Source organism: Gracilinanus agilis, chromosome 1 (assembly GCF_016433145.1).
Source record: "Gracilinanus agilis isolate LMUSP501 chromosome 1, AgileGrace, whole genome shotgun sequence".
Taxonomy (NCBI): Eukaryota; Metazoa; Chordata; class Mammalia; order Didelphimorphia; family Didelphidae; genus Gracilinanus; species Gracilinanus agilis.
The window spans coordinates 795,047,830-795,067,063 of record NC_058130.1 but is presented as its reverse complement, the minus strand read 5'-3'; the positions used below and the strand labels follow the sequence as shown (position 1 = coordinate 795,067,063).

General features: G+C 38.3%; 1 pseudogene; it reads left to right on the top strand.

Annotated features, from left to right (window-relative positions):
• Positions 1-6,386: 6,386 nt before the first annotated feature.
• On the top strand, positions 6,387-16,295 carry LOC123230535 (annotated as a pseudogene).
• The last annotated feature ends 2,939 nt before the right edge of the window (positions 16,296-19,234 follow it).

The following is a 19,234-nucleotide window of genomic DNA, read 5'->3' as shown; positions in this document are numbered from 1 at the left end:
CCTTTGGGCCCTGGATGGAAGGGAGGGCTGGGTGATTGGACATTGCGGGTTTAGTTTCTATAGACAAGTAGAGTATCCTCAAATAAGTTACCCCTTGTTTTAGTGATTTGATAAGGACTTTACTTAAAAGGCAATCAAATCTTCCTGACTGGGAGAGCAGGCTCTCTCAATCTAAACCTCTCCTGTGACCCATCCCCCACCACCACTCCTCTCCCTAGCAGCGGTTAGAAAACCCTAAACCCCTCTCCCCTTCTGACTGACCCTGGTATTAATGAATCCCCTTGTTAGCTATTCAAACCCTCTGGTGAATCATTGTGTCAAAATTAAGACAAGGGCTGGAAGGGAAGGAATCATTTTATTTTATTTTCTTGAGGGAACTGCGGGCATCAATCGTGGCAGGAAGTGGTTACTGGAGACTGCCTCCTACTAACAGTTTCACTGGCAGGGAGGAGCCCCTTTGACTCCTCCCTCAAGGAACTTTGGAAACTGACTAGAGAAGCACTCCAGCCAGAGTTAAAACATTTCTGACTGGCCCAACTCCTTGGTACCTATAGAGACATCTTTCTTTATCTGGAAGGGTTCAGCTTATCTTCCCCAATATCCTCTATCTCTAGCCTCTGTGAATAAACCTGTTTGAACTGCCCTCTCCTACATACTCCATTTCCTTTATCTTCTATATACCTTCCTGTACCTTCATTCCTCCTCCAATCACCTTAAAATCACCTATATACCCTTTATCCTTCCTCACACCCAAATTGCCTTCGAGACCCACTCAGATTACCTTACTTACTTTTTTATAACACAAGAAGACATCTCTTATAATTCAATTTGTAAACTAAAGCCTTTTACAAAAGAGATGAAGAAATCTTTCTGGTCATAGATAAAGACCTAAAATTTCTATTGGTGTGGACAGTAAAAGTGAGTATAATCTACACACTTTGGTTTTGGGATCTAGTTATCCCTGAATTCATAATTTTTAATATTCAAGATCATTTTTTCAATTAAAGATACACACACATACAGTTAAAGGCAAACTTCTTACAAGCAGGAAGAAAGTATTCCTGGCTGTTTCTCAAAGTTAAACAAAGTTCCTTCCAAATTAGTTCTAGTTATTTTTTTTTAAAAACAAACTTTTAGAGAAAATTACCTTGAAATTCATTTAAATGTCTTAGCTTTTATTACATTCAAACTATAATTTGGAAATTAATGGCAAAGAAACTAAATTTTCAATTCTTATTAGTTAATATGCTATAAAATTTTGTAATGTAAGAGAAATATCGCATCTCTTTAATCCATATTCTTTTTATACCTACAAACATTGCACTTATAGGCATATACAGACCCAAGTTTAGACCCACAGAGAAAGACAAAGAAACAAACACATAGAAAAACAGCAAAAAGCGGTGAGCCAGTGGTCCCAATATTTCCTTTCCTGGTGAGATTAAGTTACCAGCCTTCTGAGTATTTAATTTTACTTGTGTAATAATTTATTGCCTCTGAAGATGTTAAAGAAATGTTTTTACTGCCCCTCATAAGTCTCACCTATATAAAGAAGTAAAAAACACACAAACGCATTGATCTTTTCAGTTTGGTCACTAGATATACTCAGATATCATGCCATCTCACCCTCCCCAGGCTAATCTGAGAATGGAGTTAAAATTTCCATCAGAAAAGAATAAAAGGTCAATTAAAAATAATTCATATATTTCCTTAGGATCCAGTCTAGGGAGCTAGGCAGTGATACTTCACTAGGCCTCCCTAAATATTTCTAAGTAAGAGAAACATTGAGAGTAAAACAGTGATATTTCACAGTTAGAAATACAACTTTCTCAACCTTAAAAAATTTTGTGAGCACTGTGTCAAAATCAGTATAGTGTCTACTTTTGTGGTTGGACATACGGGACTCACTAAAATTCTTAAACTTGAAAAGACATTAAAAATGTTGTGTTCTTAAATTACATCATCCTTATAATGAACTGGAGGAATTCCATGTGAACCGGAACGACCTTTAGGAACTGATGCAGAGTGAAAGGAGCAGAACCAAGAGAACATTGTACACAGAAGACTGATACATTGTAGCATAATCGATTGTAACTGACTTTGCTACTAGTAGCAATGCAATGACCCAGGACAATTCTATGAGAAAGAACACTCTCCACATCCAGAGAAAGAACTTTGGGAGTAGAAACACGGAAGAAAAAGAAGTGTTGGTTAAAGGGCTTAATGGGGATATGATTCAGGATGGCGACTCTAACCAGTGATTCCCAAAGTGGGTGCCACCACCCTCTGGTGGGTGCTGCAGTGATCCAGGGGAATGGTGATGGCCTCAGGTGCATTTGTGGGTGATGAATAACTTTAAGGGGGTGGTGATAGTATAGAAGTAAGTAAACTAAGTAATATTTTATCTGGAAAGGGGGCGGTCGACCAAAAAAGCTTGGGAACCACTGCTCTAAACAATCACTGTGGTGCAAATACTAATAATATGGAAATAGATCCTGATCAATGATACATGTAAAACCCAGTGTAATTATTCATTGGTTATAGGATGAGGTGGGGGGAGGGGAGGGAAATAATATGATTCATGTAACTATGGAAAAACATTCTAAGGGGGCAGCTGGGTGGCTCAGTGGATTGAGAGCCAGGCCTAGAGATGGGAGGTCCTAGGTTCAAATCTGGCCTCAGACACTTCCCAGCTGTGTGACCCTGGGCAAGTCACTTAACTCCCATTGCCTAGTGTTTTCCCTTCTTCTGTTGACTCCAAGACAGAAGGTAAGGTTTAAAAAACATTCTAAACCAATTGATTAAATAAAGAAACCTAAAAAAATAATACCATCCTTGACTTTTGGAGGTCTTCCTTGAAAGAAAAGCCTAAAATATTTGTTTGAAGTCTTCTATTTATTTTACAAGGTCCATTTATTCCAAGTATTTCATACGATGAGGGTCACCATATTCAACTCTTACATTGCCAAAGATTAAAAAATGGCAGCCTTTTAGAAAATCCCTTCAAAGGGACATCCCATAATCCTATTTGGGGAGATCTTCTTTGAGGGAATAAATTCCTTACATAGTATGATCCAGGAAATGTGTTCAGGTTTTAGATATTGCCAATTGTTCCAAATAAAAAAGATAAAACATTTTAATACAAAAATTATTCTCAACAGGATATTTGCCTTCCTACTCTGAGAAGGTCTGACTGTGGTGAGGGCACAGGGAAAGAGTAAATTCACCAAACAGATACTCTAAAAGAAGATGCTCTTTTTCTGGACAAATTTCCACCAGGAACCCAGAGAGAGGAGATGTTCTGATAAGGACGTTGGGAGAAGCTATTTGTCTCTGTTCCTACCACTTCACCAAAACTGTCACGAGTCAAGTTCAGCAAAGTTAGACTTAGGCACAGTTCTCTGAGCAATGTAACATTTCATTCACAAGGGTGCTACCTGATAAGATGTGTCATGGATTGCCTCAGTTTCTAGGCAAAGACTCCAAGTAGAAGAATACATCCCGTTTTGTAAGTTTTGGGGAATATAGAAGAAGAAGAGAAGAGGGTAGGTGAAGAAATACTTCAATTGATTATAGAGTTGGTGACTTCAGAGGATTGAGGACAATGCTACTAGTTACATAGCTGAGGGATGGGGGGACAATATGATTATTTGGAAACTGGGAATAAGGGGTTTGTAACAACCTTCTTTTCCCCTCAGCTATGAAATGTTCATTGTTTGTTCCGTCTGCAAAATTAAAGATGATGACCAGTTAGTTAGAGAGCAAAACAGCCATCCTTGAGGAATAATTTAGCAGCTTAAAGATATTATATTAGACTCTATGGTGTCTTATTCTCCAAGGAGAGCAGAACTCCTTGAGGCAAAAACAGAAGAGTGATTAGCAAGAGAAATATATATCTAAACTTTTCTCATTACTCACAGCTGAATTCCTAAACTAAGTTAAGAGACAAAGAACTATGGAACAGTTCTAGGACAAAATCAATTATTTGTATAAATTACCAATAAGCAAATGATGCAGAATCAGTCATTTTTTTCAGTATTGATATTTTGTTGTCTATTGTTCCTTTAAGCAAGTTGTAGTTTCCCTGTTTATCCATTTTAAATCGGTTTATTTTTGCTTTTGCTTTATCTGAGAATATGATTATTATTTCTCTTTTTTTACTACAGTTGATACATAATAGATTCTGTTCCATCCCCTTATTTTTATTTTACATGGATGTCTCTCTGTTTCAGGTGTGTTTCTTGTAAAGAATATCTTGTTGGATATGGTTTCTCTAGAGGCAAAAATAATTCAATAGAGAATATGAGATTTGAAGTCAGAAAGTCCTGAGTTCTAATCCTTTCTCAGATAATTCCTGATTATGAGAATGACATTGGACCACTGTCTAGTCTGTTTCCTCATCAGTAAAAAGGTAATAATAATAGCATCTATCTTTCAGCAGGTTATTGTGAGAAAAAATTCAATTACATTTGTGAGATGCTTTATAACCTTTAAGACCCTACATAAGTGCTAGTTGGTATGATTAGTGTATTAAGCAACTTATTAATAATGTGAACTTAGAATTATGTCCAAAAGGTGTTAAAAGAATTCATACCATTTGATACAACAATACCACTACTGAGCCTATTTTTCAGAGATAAAAAGTGGGGATGGACTTGTTTGTACAAAAATATTTATAGCAGTGTTTTTGTGGTGGCAAAAATTGGAAACTGAGCGGATGTTCCTGAATTGGGAAATGGCTGAACAAATTGTAGTATGTGATGGTGATGGAATACAATTCTGTTATGAGAAATGATGAAACCATTTATTTTTATAAGAATTGGAAGGACCTACATGAACTGATACAAAATGAAATAAGCAGAACCAGGAGAATATTATACACACTTACTGAAACATTGCGGGATGACCAAATCTGATAGACTTTGCTACTAACATCAATATAGTGACCCTGGGGAATTCTGAGAGACTTCAGAAAAACAATGGTGTCCACCTCGAGAGAAAGAACTGTTGGAGTAAAAATGCAGAAAATGCAGAAGAAAAATAATGGTTCATGACTTGTTTTTTTAGGTATATGATTTGGGGTTTTGGTTTTATAAGATTACACCATTACAAAAAGGAATATTATGAAAATAGTTTTAGTATAGTATAGTACAGTATAACCTGGTAGAATTGCTTGTTCACTCTGGAATAGGAGAGGGAAGAGGGAAAGGACACAACATGAATATTGTAATTTTATGTGTAGATTTGTTATTGGAATGAAATAGGATAAAATTTAAAAAATATTGTGACCTTAGACAAATCATTTTACTTTAGGTTTTTAATTTATAAAAAAATACATGTTGGATTCACTTTATTTCTATGGATTTTTTTGCTTCTAAAATACCTGATTCTAGGATTATGGAGAAGTTATTGATTCCCAGAGCATGTCAGTATGGCAAGATATCAGGTTATGGGACTCAATAAATCTGGGAATCATAGGGGAGGATTGTTATAGATACGAGTTACAATAGGTAATGCCTGATGCCCCATTTGTCATCTGAGTTTCTGTGATTCTATGATTCCCAACATGCTGAGAGCCTAGACTTTGATTTTATCCAAGGACAAGTTGGATCCTGGCCTTGAGTCCTGTAGACTCTCAACCTAACTGCCTTCTCTAAAAGTGTTTAATCTTGTCTATTTACATCAAACTTGGCCTGTGGCACCATGTGGCCGCTCCAGGATTCTGCAGGCACCAGCTGACTTGACACACAAACTCCTCCATGGGGGCTCCTGTCCAGTGGTCTTTGTTGATACCAGGGACAGAGCTTCAGAAACATGTTTTTCCACTTGTGTTTTTGCCTTTTATGTAGGGACGCAGCTGCAGATGTCCGAGGCAGGATGGTCTCCAGAACTCCTCGTGGGCTTCCAGGTCTCTGTGGACACTGATGATCACCATTATCAGTGACTAAGCACAAGGCCACTGAGAGATGGAGCACAGTTGAAGGGCCAGGTAAGCCTTATAATAACCCCAAATGGTCTAATTTCTGCCCTTGTTCTTGACATGGGCACAGCTTACATCCCTCTTCGTTTCCTCAAGTGTGTAGGGAGAACTGGAACCAGTACCTTTACACTAGAACTGGACATTCCAGCTCCAGGAGTTTTTTCAGTATACCAAGAATCAAAGAGTTGATAGTGCTCTAATTTTGGCAGTTCCTTGACTCTTCTCAGACTTGGGGCTTCAGCTAATGTTTAGTAATATGTTGCTTTTAATTCAGAGAAAGATTTTTCTGTTGTTTTTTCTCCTGCTCCTGCCACTGCTCTTGAACCTTCCAGCCTCTGAGAACAGGACAGAGAAGCCCCCCTGCTTCTCCCAAATCAGCCCCAGCCTTGTCCAAAATGGAGATCTCATGATTGGGACTTTTCTCTCCATGTATTCAGTTGAAGTGAGCTGCATCACAAGAGCAGAACTTTTTAGAAATAAACCTGATGAGGACTGTAGGGAATATAAGTAAGTGTCTGCCTGGCAGTGTCTAAGAGAGGGCTGATGATTGCAAAGGTCTTTATGGCAGGGGCAGGCAGGACAATAAGCCCTTGCCTGCTGATCTAAGGTATCTTGCACCCCCTCTTCTCTGATTCTTGTTGCTGATTGTAAGTCTCCATTCACCTGTTTTTTCTAAAGATTAAGACCAAAAGTACATTCAGTTGTTATCACAAATGCTTCTATCAGGAGAACTCTCTACTCACTGACAATCCTAGGAGGCAAAGCATCATTATCTAGGAGGTAGATTGGGAGATGAGAGCAAAGAAGATATTTGGGGTTTCAGGGAGATGCTATCGAAAGTGCAGGGTGGGCACAGAGGATGGACAGGGATTTGTGGTCCTGGATGGAGTTAGATGTCTGAGCTGGGTGAAGAGGGGTAGAATTATACAGGAATATTAGCTGGGACACCAACATTGGTCTTTGGGGACAGGTACCCTGGGAGGTTATACAAGGGGTGTGGGCTAAGGTTTGAGATCAATGCTAAATACAGCTTGGTTAAAAAGGCCTAAATTGTGAATGAACTGACATTTGAATAGACTCCAGAAGGGAACATGGCTTTTGGCCATCACTTCAGGTCATGCTCTTATAGGATGACTGCAATTTTTGCTCATTTTTTAAAACTTTGTAGAATTTCTTTATCTCATTATGAGGGAAATGATATTCCTTACATGTAATGTCACAGTGAAGATTTGTTCTGAGAATGAATTAGATTAAGTCACCTCTAGGCTGCTTTCTAAATCTGAAATTGTTATTCCATAATGGTAGCAGTTCATTATATATTTAGGGAATGAATGAATGAATGGATGGATGAATGACTCTGGGAAGGAAGCAGAAGAGAGGAACGGTATAGGAGTAATTGAAGTCATCATTAATATACTCCCAATGAACCAGAGTCCTTAGGTTTGACACTCAGGTTGTTGGAACTTCCTCTCAAGTGAATTCATTTTCCAAGTTTTGTTAAAGGTTTCTGACTCTCTCCCCTTTAGGTGGCTACACAAAAATTACCAACAAGCCCTGACCGTAATGTTTGCTGTGGAGGAGATTAATAAGGACCCCAACCTGTTGCCCAACATCACTCTGGGCTTCCATCTCTACAACACCTACCACAGTGATGTGAGCACCTTGGAGAGCTCCCTCAGGTGGCTGTCTGGGCAGGGCCAGCTCATCCCTAACTACAGCTGCTGGGAGCAGGACAAGCCTATGGGGGTCATTAGAGGAGCCACATCAGCTCTGTCTGTCCAGATGGGGACCCTGCTTGATCTCTACCGATATTCACAGGTGAGTGATGTTGAGGCTTCTTCAGACCCCAGAATGGAACTATGGTGTAATGAATAGACTACTGGCCTCAGAGTCAGGAAGACCAAGTTAAAAAAGTTACTTCTGCTGCAAAGTGACTGTGTGACCCTGGCCAAGTCCCTTTCAACATGCACTCTAATCAATTCTCAGAGACTAGAAATTTCAGGAAAGCTGCCCACCTGCTTTAGTAGAACTTGTATCTTGCCTGGAAATTCCTACAACAAACATCTCATCAGTACACTTAAAAAAACCTAATCATGGGAGAAAGTGAGTCTCCCTTTGAGCACTGCCCCTCCCCACATTTATTGTTTAGCAAGGACAAAATTAGTGTAATCTGACTTCTGTCACAGGAAATGATCCTAGTGATTTTGTAGACCTCCTTCTGCATTGTCCAGAGGAAGTTCCTGATGATCAGGGGATGAAACAGCCTCCCCAGAGCCTTAAATGAATTGATGGAAGAGCCGTGAGTAAAACCTACATGTTTTGAATACTCCTTCATTGCTTTGAGCATTATGTCTCATTATCTGCATTTCACTCTTAAGTAGTATGTAGTCTGTGAATATTAATATCACCTTGCTTTTCCCAAATAATACTTGAATTCATTTTCCATTTAGTCATCGAAGTGATTTTCTAAAACACATATCTTACCATGTTATCCATCTCCTCAATAACCTCTATTCATTTCTGTATCACTTCCAAGATCAAATGCAAAATCCTCAGCTTTGAAAGCCCATCATAATTTAGTCCAAGATCTCCCATCTCTAGGTCTGACTCTCAATCCACTACTCTATACACCTTCCCCCCTTTCTTAGTCTTTTGAAACAGATTTCCTGCTAAACTTCATTTTATTTCCTTGAATGACCTCAAAGATGTCTCACATGTAGTCTAAGGTCTGTGATTAACTGAGAGATAATCTCATCTAATTAATGTATCAAATTCAAAATGCATTTTATTGATTTCAACTCCATGTTTACACATTCAAGAAGACCATATTCTTAGATCTCAAATTTTTCCATGTTTCTTTCACATCCAGATCATCTATGGGCCATTTGATCCCATCCTGAGTGACAAGGCTCAATTCCATTCTCTTTTCCAGTTAGCCTCCAGAGACTCTTCTCTCCATAAAGGTATGGTCAGACTGATGACTCATTTTCAATGGACATGAGTAGCTCTGGTGACAGTAGATGACCAGAGAGGTGAGGAATTCCTTCAGAAACTGGTATTGGAGATGGCAAATCATGGTGTCTGTGTGTCCTTCATAGAGAAGATCCCTGTCAGTGAGAGAAGACACGCAGAATCCCAGGTGCCATTCATGCCCGGGATCATGGCATCAACCAGCAGAGCGATTTTCATTCATGGTGACACCGATTCTTTAATGATCTTGAGATATTCGCAATTTTCTTTAATCCAAAATTGGAAGGTGTGGATCACAAACAGTGTAGTACACAGAGAGGGGGTTCATGACAGTTTTTTTCAAGCTTTGGCTGAGTTCTGAAATCAGTTAGGAGTTTAGAATCTTGAGGGAGAGAAGGCAGTTGGTTTGGGAATCTCGTGGAGAGAGGTTCAGACCAACTGAGCGGCTTCCTTGCCTATCTGAAGAATCAAAATTTAGCTTAGTTTTGGAATATTTATTTAAGAATTGTTAGTTTAGATAAACCCTTTGTATTTCCATATCCTATTTTATTTCCTACCTTCTTTCCCTTACCTTAAATGTCTGTGGAGTTAATAAGGAGAATAAATTAGAGAGTAGTTCAAATCTGTGAGGGGTTAAACTATAATTTGGCAGTATTTAATCTAAAGAAATTGGTTAGTCATCATTTTATTTCCTTTAGACATCAGGATCACCTTGAGAGCTGAGCTAAGACAGGACCTTTGCTCAGACTCCATCTCTGCCTCCCTTCCCCCACCTGAGGTTTTTTAAACAACTGTTAGGGATTCCTCAATCCACTTTTCCTGACAAATAATCCTTAAAGACAATAAACCCTTTTGTGTTTTAACAGACCTGCTCGTTACTTTGTCAGTTAATTAGTAAGAGAGGGAAGAAGAGGAATAGAACCAACATACTCTGGGCTTGAAGGGAAGTCGGTATCCATCTTGAAGGAAGGTGTAACTTCAAACAAGTCCCTTCCTGTGAAATTAACTAAAGCCTGTAGTTAATTTCAGTTCAGTCTATTTCCTTCAGTGTGTTTCTAGTCTAAGTCCTAGTCTATAAGCCCTGCTGATCCTTGCCTATTTATATTAATTCCTCCTCTTCCTGAAGATCTGTGTTCCCTTCAGTGGTATACTCCCTGACTTCAGCCCATATTATATCCTGAATCTGCTTATTCTAGCCTACCTGTAACCCATATTACTTACTAGCAAATCCCTGACAACCTCCTTTCAAAATCCCCTTTTACCACACAACTTTCCTCAAATTATCCCCTTTACATCAGTAACTGGAACATCACCATGAGACCCCATTATGTTGATGGTTATAATTTCCAAGGGGCACTTACGTTTTCCCACCTAACAAGTGATGTTCCTAGTTTTGAGTCTTTTCTCAGGACAGTGAACCCTGTTATATATCAAGAGGACATTTTATCGAGAGAATTCTGGCACTCAGCCTTCAGGTGTATAGATGAACTGGAAAAGCTGAATCAAGAGGCATGTTCAGCCAATGCTTCCTTGGGGACTCTGCCTTTGCTTTACTTTGACATGACCATGTCTGACTTAAGTTACACCATCTATGATGGTGTATATGCTGTGGCTTGGACCCTCCATGAAATGTTCTTGATGAAATCAGAGAAAGGATCCATAATAGAGGGAGAAAACTCAATGCCTTATCCCTGGAAGGTAATATTCCTTTTAAATCATGTGCTTTCCTTTGCCAGACAATGGCAGCCTATCCAGCTAATGCTTAAGGTGGACTCCTTCCCATGTATATTTGGGTTGGGAATCAATCAGTCAATAAATATTTATTAATTGTGAGCTATGTATTAGGTACTGTGTTAAGAACTTGGCATATGAAGAAAAATTAAAGACAATGTCTGATATCAAGTAGTTTATTCTAATGGAAGATGTAACTTGTAAACAAGTGTGAACAAATAAAATACATAAAGCATGAATTTGAATGATTTGAAATAATGAAGAGAGAAGGCATTGAAATTAAGGGTTATTGTGAAGGGCCCCTTATGGAAATGGAGTTTTTATTTGAGCCATGGCAGAAGCCAGGAAATTCAGAGGAGAGAATGAGCTATGAAACATGAAGAGGGATTAGAATATTCCAGACAGCAAGAGTGAACAGTGTTAGTATGAAGAGGAAGTAAGTACCTCAAGTGTAAATCTATTCTTTGTCAGTGTTGAAGTGAGAGACAGGATATCATAAGCTGACTTCTCCTAAAGGGAAAATGTTTTGTAATAGTTATTTTATGTTATGTTATAATATGTATGTATATATATAATAGTTATAACACGTTATGATGTTTAAGTAAATGCCCTTTTGTAAACTTGAAGTGATGTTTGCAGGTTAACTGAAATGGGGCACTAATAACTGGTGATTAATTTTGGGAAAAACTTAATAGAATGGGGGGATTCTCAAATTGATGGTGCTGGGTGAGAAACCAACATGCCCTCAGCAGCCTGCCTGGAGGCTTAAGGAGAAGATGCAGCCTTCTTCAGGAACCTGACACACAGAGAAGTAAGGGAATCAGGACAAAGATTATAGGGAATATAAGCATTTTTAATCTATATGCATCTTCTCTGCAATTGGAATATAAGACCCTTGAGAGCAAGGACTGATCTTTATCTCCCTTTATATCTCCATTTCTGCAAATCATGCCCAACATAGAATATGTACTTTATAAATGCTTATTTATTATGGACTGACTTCCTGAGCACTTATTGACTTCATACCCCAGGCAGTGACTGGGATTTCTCTTCTCTCCTAGCTCCACTCATTTCTAAAGAATCTCCATTTTAACAACAATGCTGGTGAACAGGTGTTCATGGATGAGAATAAAAACCCTGAGGCTCAATACAACATCCTGAACTATATAACCTTTAGTCAGGATACTGAAGCTCTGGTGAAAGTTGGACAGTATAGCTTTCCCCTCGAAGCACCTTGTTTTTCAGTTCCGTGTAAAAGGTTATCAGAAGTCTAAAGCTTTTCTGTGTCTAAGCTGCCATCTTCCCAGAATCCCAGTGTCTTTCAGTCACATTTTTATCTATCTTGTTCATCTGTTTAATCGCAGTCTGCCAAAGAGGATGCCTAAATAAAGCTTATGTAAAACAAATGCAGCTCAGGACAGCATTTTATCATCTATCATCTTCGATCTGCCTTAAAAAACAAAGGAGAGGGGGCAGCTGTGTAGCTCAGTGGATTGAAAGCCAGGCCTAGAGATGGGAGGTCCCAGGTTCAAATCCGGCCTCAGACACTTCCCAGCTGCGTGACCCTGGGCAAGTCACTTGACCCCCATTGCCTACCCTTACCACTCTTCCACCTATAAGTCAATACACAGAAGTTAAGGGTTTAAAAAAAACCAAGGGGAAGGTGAAAAGATCAGAACTGAGGAATTATGAGATGGTAAATATAGTCAAAACTGATCCTGATGGCAATGGTCAAAGGACAGTTAAAGTAGGATATCATTGCAAAGGCAATTTTTTGTGACCATGCTAGAAATCCACAGGATTGATAAATACTGAAACCTTCAATAAAATAAGCAATTTGGGGTTTAGGGGCTAAATTAAGAAGGCAGGAAACAAGCTTAATTTAGCTTTCTCAAAAAAGGCAGGCTCCCAGCTCCCCATAATCAACAGAGCAAGTAGATTCATTATCCATACAAAATACAAGCTTCACAGGAGGAAACATACACTATAGACAAGTCACATTCAGAGGAACCTCAGTGAGGTCTCTACCATGTCATACTATCCAGGAAAAAACCACATGTTTTGTGACACATTGCTAGAATCATCAGATTTAGGAATAAACATCCTATAGCAAAAGTTTTGACTCATCTGGAAGCAGAACTTATAACTTTGAATGAACAATTGTGATGCTTATCAGCTGTGTTAGTGAGATAATGGTTTTAATTGTAAATAAAAGCTGATGCTGAGGAACCTCAAATTGAAGAGGCTTCAATGGTCCTACCAAAAAATCTGTCTGTGTGTCTTTCTGCATCTTATCTTTCGTTTCTCTCTCTTTTCCATATTTTGTGTCCTCAGCCTTCCCTCAAAGGTTAAGAACCCAGTTTTTTATATGTTCTCTGGGCTGCAACAATGTCCATATTCAAAATAATAGCTGTAAATTTTTGAAAAAAGCTGTCTTTCCCTGTCTCTTTGTATAATTTATTTGCATGGTCTTTTCCTGGTTTTACATTCAATGGGAGGGAACTGCCTGGAGTGTGAAGGAATATGCATTCTATCTTGATGGGATAGAGCTCAGTTTATGTACGTTCAGGTATAACATTTTTTAGAGACTTTAGATTAATTTAGATTTTTAGAAATTATACTCAGAGGAAAGAGGTACTCTTGGTATATGCTAGATATTCTGTCAGTCCTACCCTTTGCCATATTTAAACATTACATATTGATAAATCATACAAAAATGAAGTATATTTTCCATTATTTGTAAGAGCTGTATTCTCTTAAGAATTTTGTCAAAGAGACTTTGCTTTTCTTTTCAGTCACTGTGGGCTGGGTTATTTATTATCTAACCCCATTAGTGTGATACCCTCTGATAACCATAGCTTATGCAAGAGTCAACTTTCAATAGTAAAGACATGTAAGTTTTAATACAATGTATATAGTAACATATTAGAATCATTCTTTGCCTCTGTATGTAAATGATTTCAAACCTCTAAACATCTTATCTTAATTATAGTATTTCAGAATCAGATAACTTTAGAGTTGGAAGGGTCCTCCACAGGGGATGAAAAATAAACCACCTGGGCATGGGAAAGGGAAAAATCTGGAAAGTTTTTAAACTATTTGATAAAATTGGAGTAAGGAAACTTTCAATCCTTCTCCAATATCCTCTCAGCATGAATTCAGTGGATGGCACTGAAATAAACCCAGCCAATGAGGCTAGATGTACTGATTGAGTTCTCAGCTCCCTTCAAATGAGGTCAAACACTTGCATTTTTCTTTCCATTCTTTGCATGTGTTTTTCTTGACTTAGTGTTTTCCACAGAAGTGTCAGGCAGTCCATAGAATGCTAAAAGCAACCCCAATTTCTTTTCTACATTTTAACTCCACCCAGGATGACATCAGTTCTACTTTCATGTTAGTACTTAGGAATATGAAGGAATGCTGGTGGCACAGAATAAAGAGGAACAAGGGGAGGTACTACTCATCCTAGAGGTCTGAATACTAACAGATATTGGAGGATTCAGAGATATTTGTTCTTCACTTATGGAGGTTCCTTTGGGATCTGAATAAGAGGCTCTTCAGAACATGGAAGTGAATGCAATGACATTGGTGATTCTATGAAAGAACTCTCATGTTCTGGCACCTGGGCTGTATCAGAGCCTGGCTGCTCATTCTTTTGTTATTTTGGAATGCCTATCCACATCACACAGAACAATAGGACAGGGTTATGGGCAAGGTCCAGGGACTCTGGATGGAAGGACAGATTTTCCAGAAGAAATTTTAGTCAGTGAGATGGCAAACATTCATTCAGGGATATGTTCCCAGTTTAAGTCCTGGAGATATAAACAAAGGCAAAACTGTCCCTATATTAAGGGAAGTTATATCATGAGGGAAAGGCAAATAAGTGGTAAATAGAAAATATATACAGAGCAGATGAGGGTAATGTCAGGGCAGAAGGAAAACACCGGGGAGAAATATAAAAGGCCTTCTGCAGATGATAGGAATTGACTTCTTTCTTGAAAAGGGCTAGAAAACACAAAAGAGAAAGGTGAAAAGAGAGAAGGCATTCATAGCATGAGGTACAACTCCCTCTTTATAATACACTTACACATGAAATATAGATATCTATAAATTTGCTGGACGTCTAATAGAGACTATTGAAAAAATGTTGTACTGTTATCTGTTGTTTAGTAGGACATGAGGACTTTATGGGTAGATATTGTTGTTCCATTATTTCTGTCTGCAACTCAAGCATGTTACTTAGTGAGTTCCTGACCCACAGTAAGCAGATGATGATTTGTTGATTTCTTGCTAAATATCTAGGAAACTTCTCAGATGATCAAATCTATAGTTATTGCTAGTGCATAATAGATTCAGAAAGGATCTGGAGAACAGTGTGATGGAGTTCCAGTTTCTATGTCTATTATCCAATGAAAATGGACTCGTAAGACAAGTTTGTATTTAGTTAGAAAAGCTGAATACTGAAAGAATGAAATCAATTAAAAATAATGAATATAAATAGAGTGAGAATGGACTGGGTACTAGGTTACTTATCAATGACCTTCTCCCAGTATGCCTTGGGAATTAATCAATACTATTTTGAGGAATTATACCTATTTTCTCTGTGTAGGGATAGGGATAAGTTGTTAAATCTAAAATCCTATGAATTTGTTTGTCCCTGAGCAGATAAGAAGCATTGTGTGAAGTGCCATGAAGATGAGTATCCAAATAAGGAAAGAAATCGATGCCTCCCCAAGGTTGTGACTTTCCTGGATGTTTCAGACCCATTGGGGCTGCCTCTGATCTGTGTGGCTCTTTCCTTCTCTCTAATGAAAGTTCTGGTTCTTTGGTTATTTTTGAAGTTTCAAGACAACCCCATAGTCAAAGCCAATAACTGGGCTCTCATCTCCCTGAATTTCTGTTTCCTCTGCTCCTTGCTCTTCATTGGCTGTCCTTCATCAGTCACCTGCCTCCTCAGACAAACTACTTTTGGGATTGTCTTCACTGTAGCCATGTCCTCCATTTTGGCCAAAACCATCATGGTAGTCCTGGCTTTCAGGCTCATAACACCGGGGAGCAGGGGAAGAATGTGGGTGCAATCCAGAGTGTCCAACTGTGTTGTCGTTATCTGTTCTGGGATTCAAGTGATTCTCTGTGGCATCTGGTTGGGAATCTCTCCCCCTTTCCCAGACATAGATACACACTCTGAACCAGATCAGATCATCATTGGGTGCAATGAGGGTTCTGTCATTGCCTTCTACTCTGTCCTGGGCTACATAGGATTCCTAGCCCTGTGCAGCTTCATAGTGGCTTTCCTGGCCAGGAACCTGCCTGACACCTTCAATGAGGCCAAGTTCATCACCTTCAGCATGTTGGTGTTCTGCAGTGTGTGGGACTCCTTCCTGCCCACCTACCAGAGCACGAAGGGGAAGGCCATGGTGGTGGTGGAGATCTTCTCCATCCTGGCATCCAGTGCTAGAATATGAGCTGCATCTTTATTCAAAAGTGTTATGTGATCCTGCTGAAGCCAGATAGAAATACCCAGGAAAGGATAAAGAATAAAGTAGATCACAGAGAGAGGAATTCTTCTGGATCATTGACTGCTCATTCCTATCAGAAGTTTAATCAGTTTTGAGGATCATTATAAGAGTATGGTCTGGGCCTCGGTACATTCCACCTCTTGACTCTTGTCTATGATAGAATAATTCCAAATGATGCCTCCCCTGAATTGTCTCTGCCCTAAGATGAGCTTTCGAAGCCTTCACAGGGCATGGAAATACAACTTACCATAAAGTCAGAATTGAGGGCTGATGTTTACACGTATAATCACTGTCTTCTTCAGCAGATAACTTGCCATTTTCTGTTGTACTACCTAGACATAATAAAATGATCTTGACACCACCACTCTTTTATTTGAACAATTCTTGTTGTATTGAATTCCAAGCTTCCAAATAATTCCACATTCCCAATAGCATGTGTTTTCTTTCTTATTCCCATCCACCTCAAACCTTCCACCAAAGGTCCTACTAAATATTTGATCCATCTTTCCTACTGCCTAATTACCAAACTTCCTTCCTTTTCAACTTAGTCCCTTTTTACTCTTTTCATATTCTAGCAATCCCTGGGACCTACTTTTATCCAGATTAAACTCCTTCCTTCATCACTCTTTTAAATGTTGGTTATGATTTCTGTCATGTTCTGCCATTCCCCAATTCATTTTTTGGAGTGGATCATTCAAAATAGTTTTTCCTTCCTATTGCTGCTTCAAGTTTTTCTGCCAACATCGATCATTTAGCAACCTTTCTCTCTTTGATGTTTGTGCTGTCCAAAATCAGTCAGCCCACCCAGATTTTTCTGTCTTCTATATGTTATCCTTAAGTTGAACATTTTCTCTCCTTCAAAACTGATTCCAGTACCTGATACAGTTTTCCTTTGTATCTCAAATCCTGTTTTTTGCTTTTAGGATACCCTTCAATGTCATAACTTCCCAATTTCTCAATTCACATAATTTATTTCTCAACTCCACCTCACTTTTAAGAAGAGACAGTTATTATCATTGATCTTACAAACACCCACAGGTATTCCACTCATATTTATCCACTCATATACAGTTCTTTAAACTGAATGTAATCTTTATTTCTTGATATCATAAAATTTATTTTTCATATTTTAAATCTTATTTTTAGCTCCAGATTCCTTTCCACCCTCTAACCTATCAAGTGAATCATATTGTCATTTTAACTATATTCCACCCTCAGCAAGAAAAATAATTAGAAAAATGCCTCTTTCATTATGCATTTAGAGTCCATCAGTTGTGTATCTGGAGGTGGGAAACCTTTTTCATCATAAGTCTTTAATGTGTTGAATTTATTGCATTGATCAGTTATTAAGTCTTCCGTAGTTGATTATGTTCCTAATATTGTTGCTTCTGTGTACTTTGTTTTCCTGGTTCTTCTCACTTTACTTTGCATCTGTTTGTATAAGTCTTTCTATACTCTCATCATTTCTTACTCAATAGTATTCCTTCACACTCGCATGCTGTAATAAAGTTTAGACATTTTCTCAATATATTGATAACCTCTCCATTTCAAATTCTTTGCCACTTCAAAAGGACTGATTTGAATATTTTATATATATGCATTTTTTTCTTTTGTGAAAAATTAATATTGAACTATAGTATTTTTATATGAAACACTTCTTAAGACTTAGTTTTAGAAGATCATCCAACTTCTAAATTAAAGTTATTTACTTCCAGATCTCAGAGCATCTCAGTAGGATGGTTTTTCAGGCAGAGTATGGACCTTCTTTTTGTTCATGTGTAAATAAAAACTCTTTCAGGTAAGGGAAGTCAATGAGTTTTATCTACCATGTCCTCAGCAGCTATATTGGCCCTGACTCATGGCAGAATGTGTTAGTGTCTTTCGGGTCTCCACAAGGACATCCCACTTACCCTGGTAGTGTAAAGAAGGAGCAGTTGAGGACTTTGAGTACACTTCCTCAGTGACTATTTACTGAGCAGAAATGTCTTTGGATGTCTAGGGGTGGTCCTGAGTTATGAAGTCTCAAGGGTAAATTTTGGGCTGTAGCACAAGAACTCCCTCCCTTTTGTCCTGCTCACACATGTTGACATCTTTTTGAATTATGGAGGGAATTAACTGGCTAGTTTACATTTTCTTGATTAAAAAACTAACTTAAAAATTAAAAAATACACTATCTCAAGAATTCAATCATTACCCTTTGATTTGCAGTGTATGTATATGTATACATACATATTAGCAATGTTTCTGAGCAAAGGCATTGTTTTATATACCTTTGGGCTGTGTTTCAAATTGCATTCCAAAATGGTTGGACCAGTTCCCAATTTCACCAACAATCCATTAATGTCCCTATTTTCCCACATTATCTCTAGCACTTGCCCTTATTTTCAGTCATTTTGTAATGTTTGGTTTTATCTGGCTTTATTGTGACATATGACCAGATGTCTGCAAGTTTCCACCCAGTTCAAAACCTCCAACCCCTGACTATTGACACTGATAGGATTTTAAAGGCTAAAAGATAAACTTAGAGAGTAGGGGTCATAACTTGCAGGAATCACTTTTGTCTTGAGGAGTAGTGACTTACATGTCATGGAAAGGCCAGAACATACCCCTTGGGAGTCCCTTTGGTCCCTGTAGCCTTTTTCATAAATTATTTTGATATAAAATACATTATAAAATAGATTCAGACACCTAGAATTAATATGGTAACTCACTCCTAATTAATATGGTAACATGCATAATAAAAATTACTATACCAATCCACCCACATGAAATTATAACTCAGGTATTACACGATGACTACATTCTTAATCTGGTCCTATTCACTGACATTTGCCTAGGATTAAATTCTTGTACTGTTACATTTTTTGACTGATGAAGCTATTTCTTATTGATTTTGGGGTCCCAGTTCCTACACTATCAACTTAATCTGCACATTTCATCTTTGACCCCAGATTGTCCATGTGATTGTCTGGTCTTTTGGAAACATCATTTCTTGGACATTGTGGAATAGGTCTCATTCTTTTGGAAACTCTGA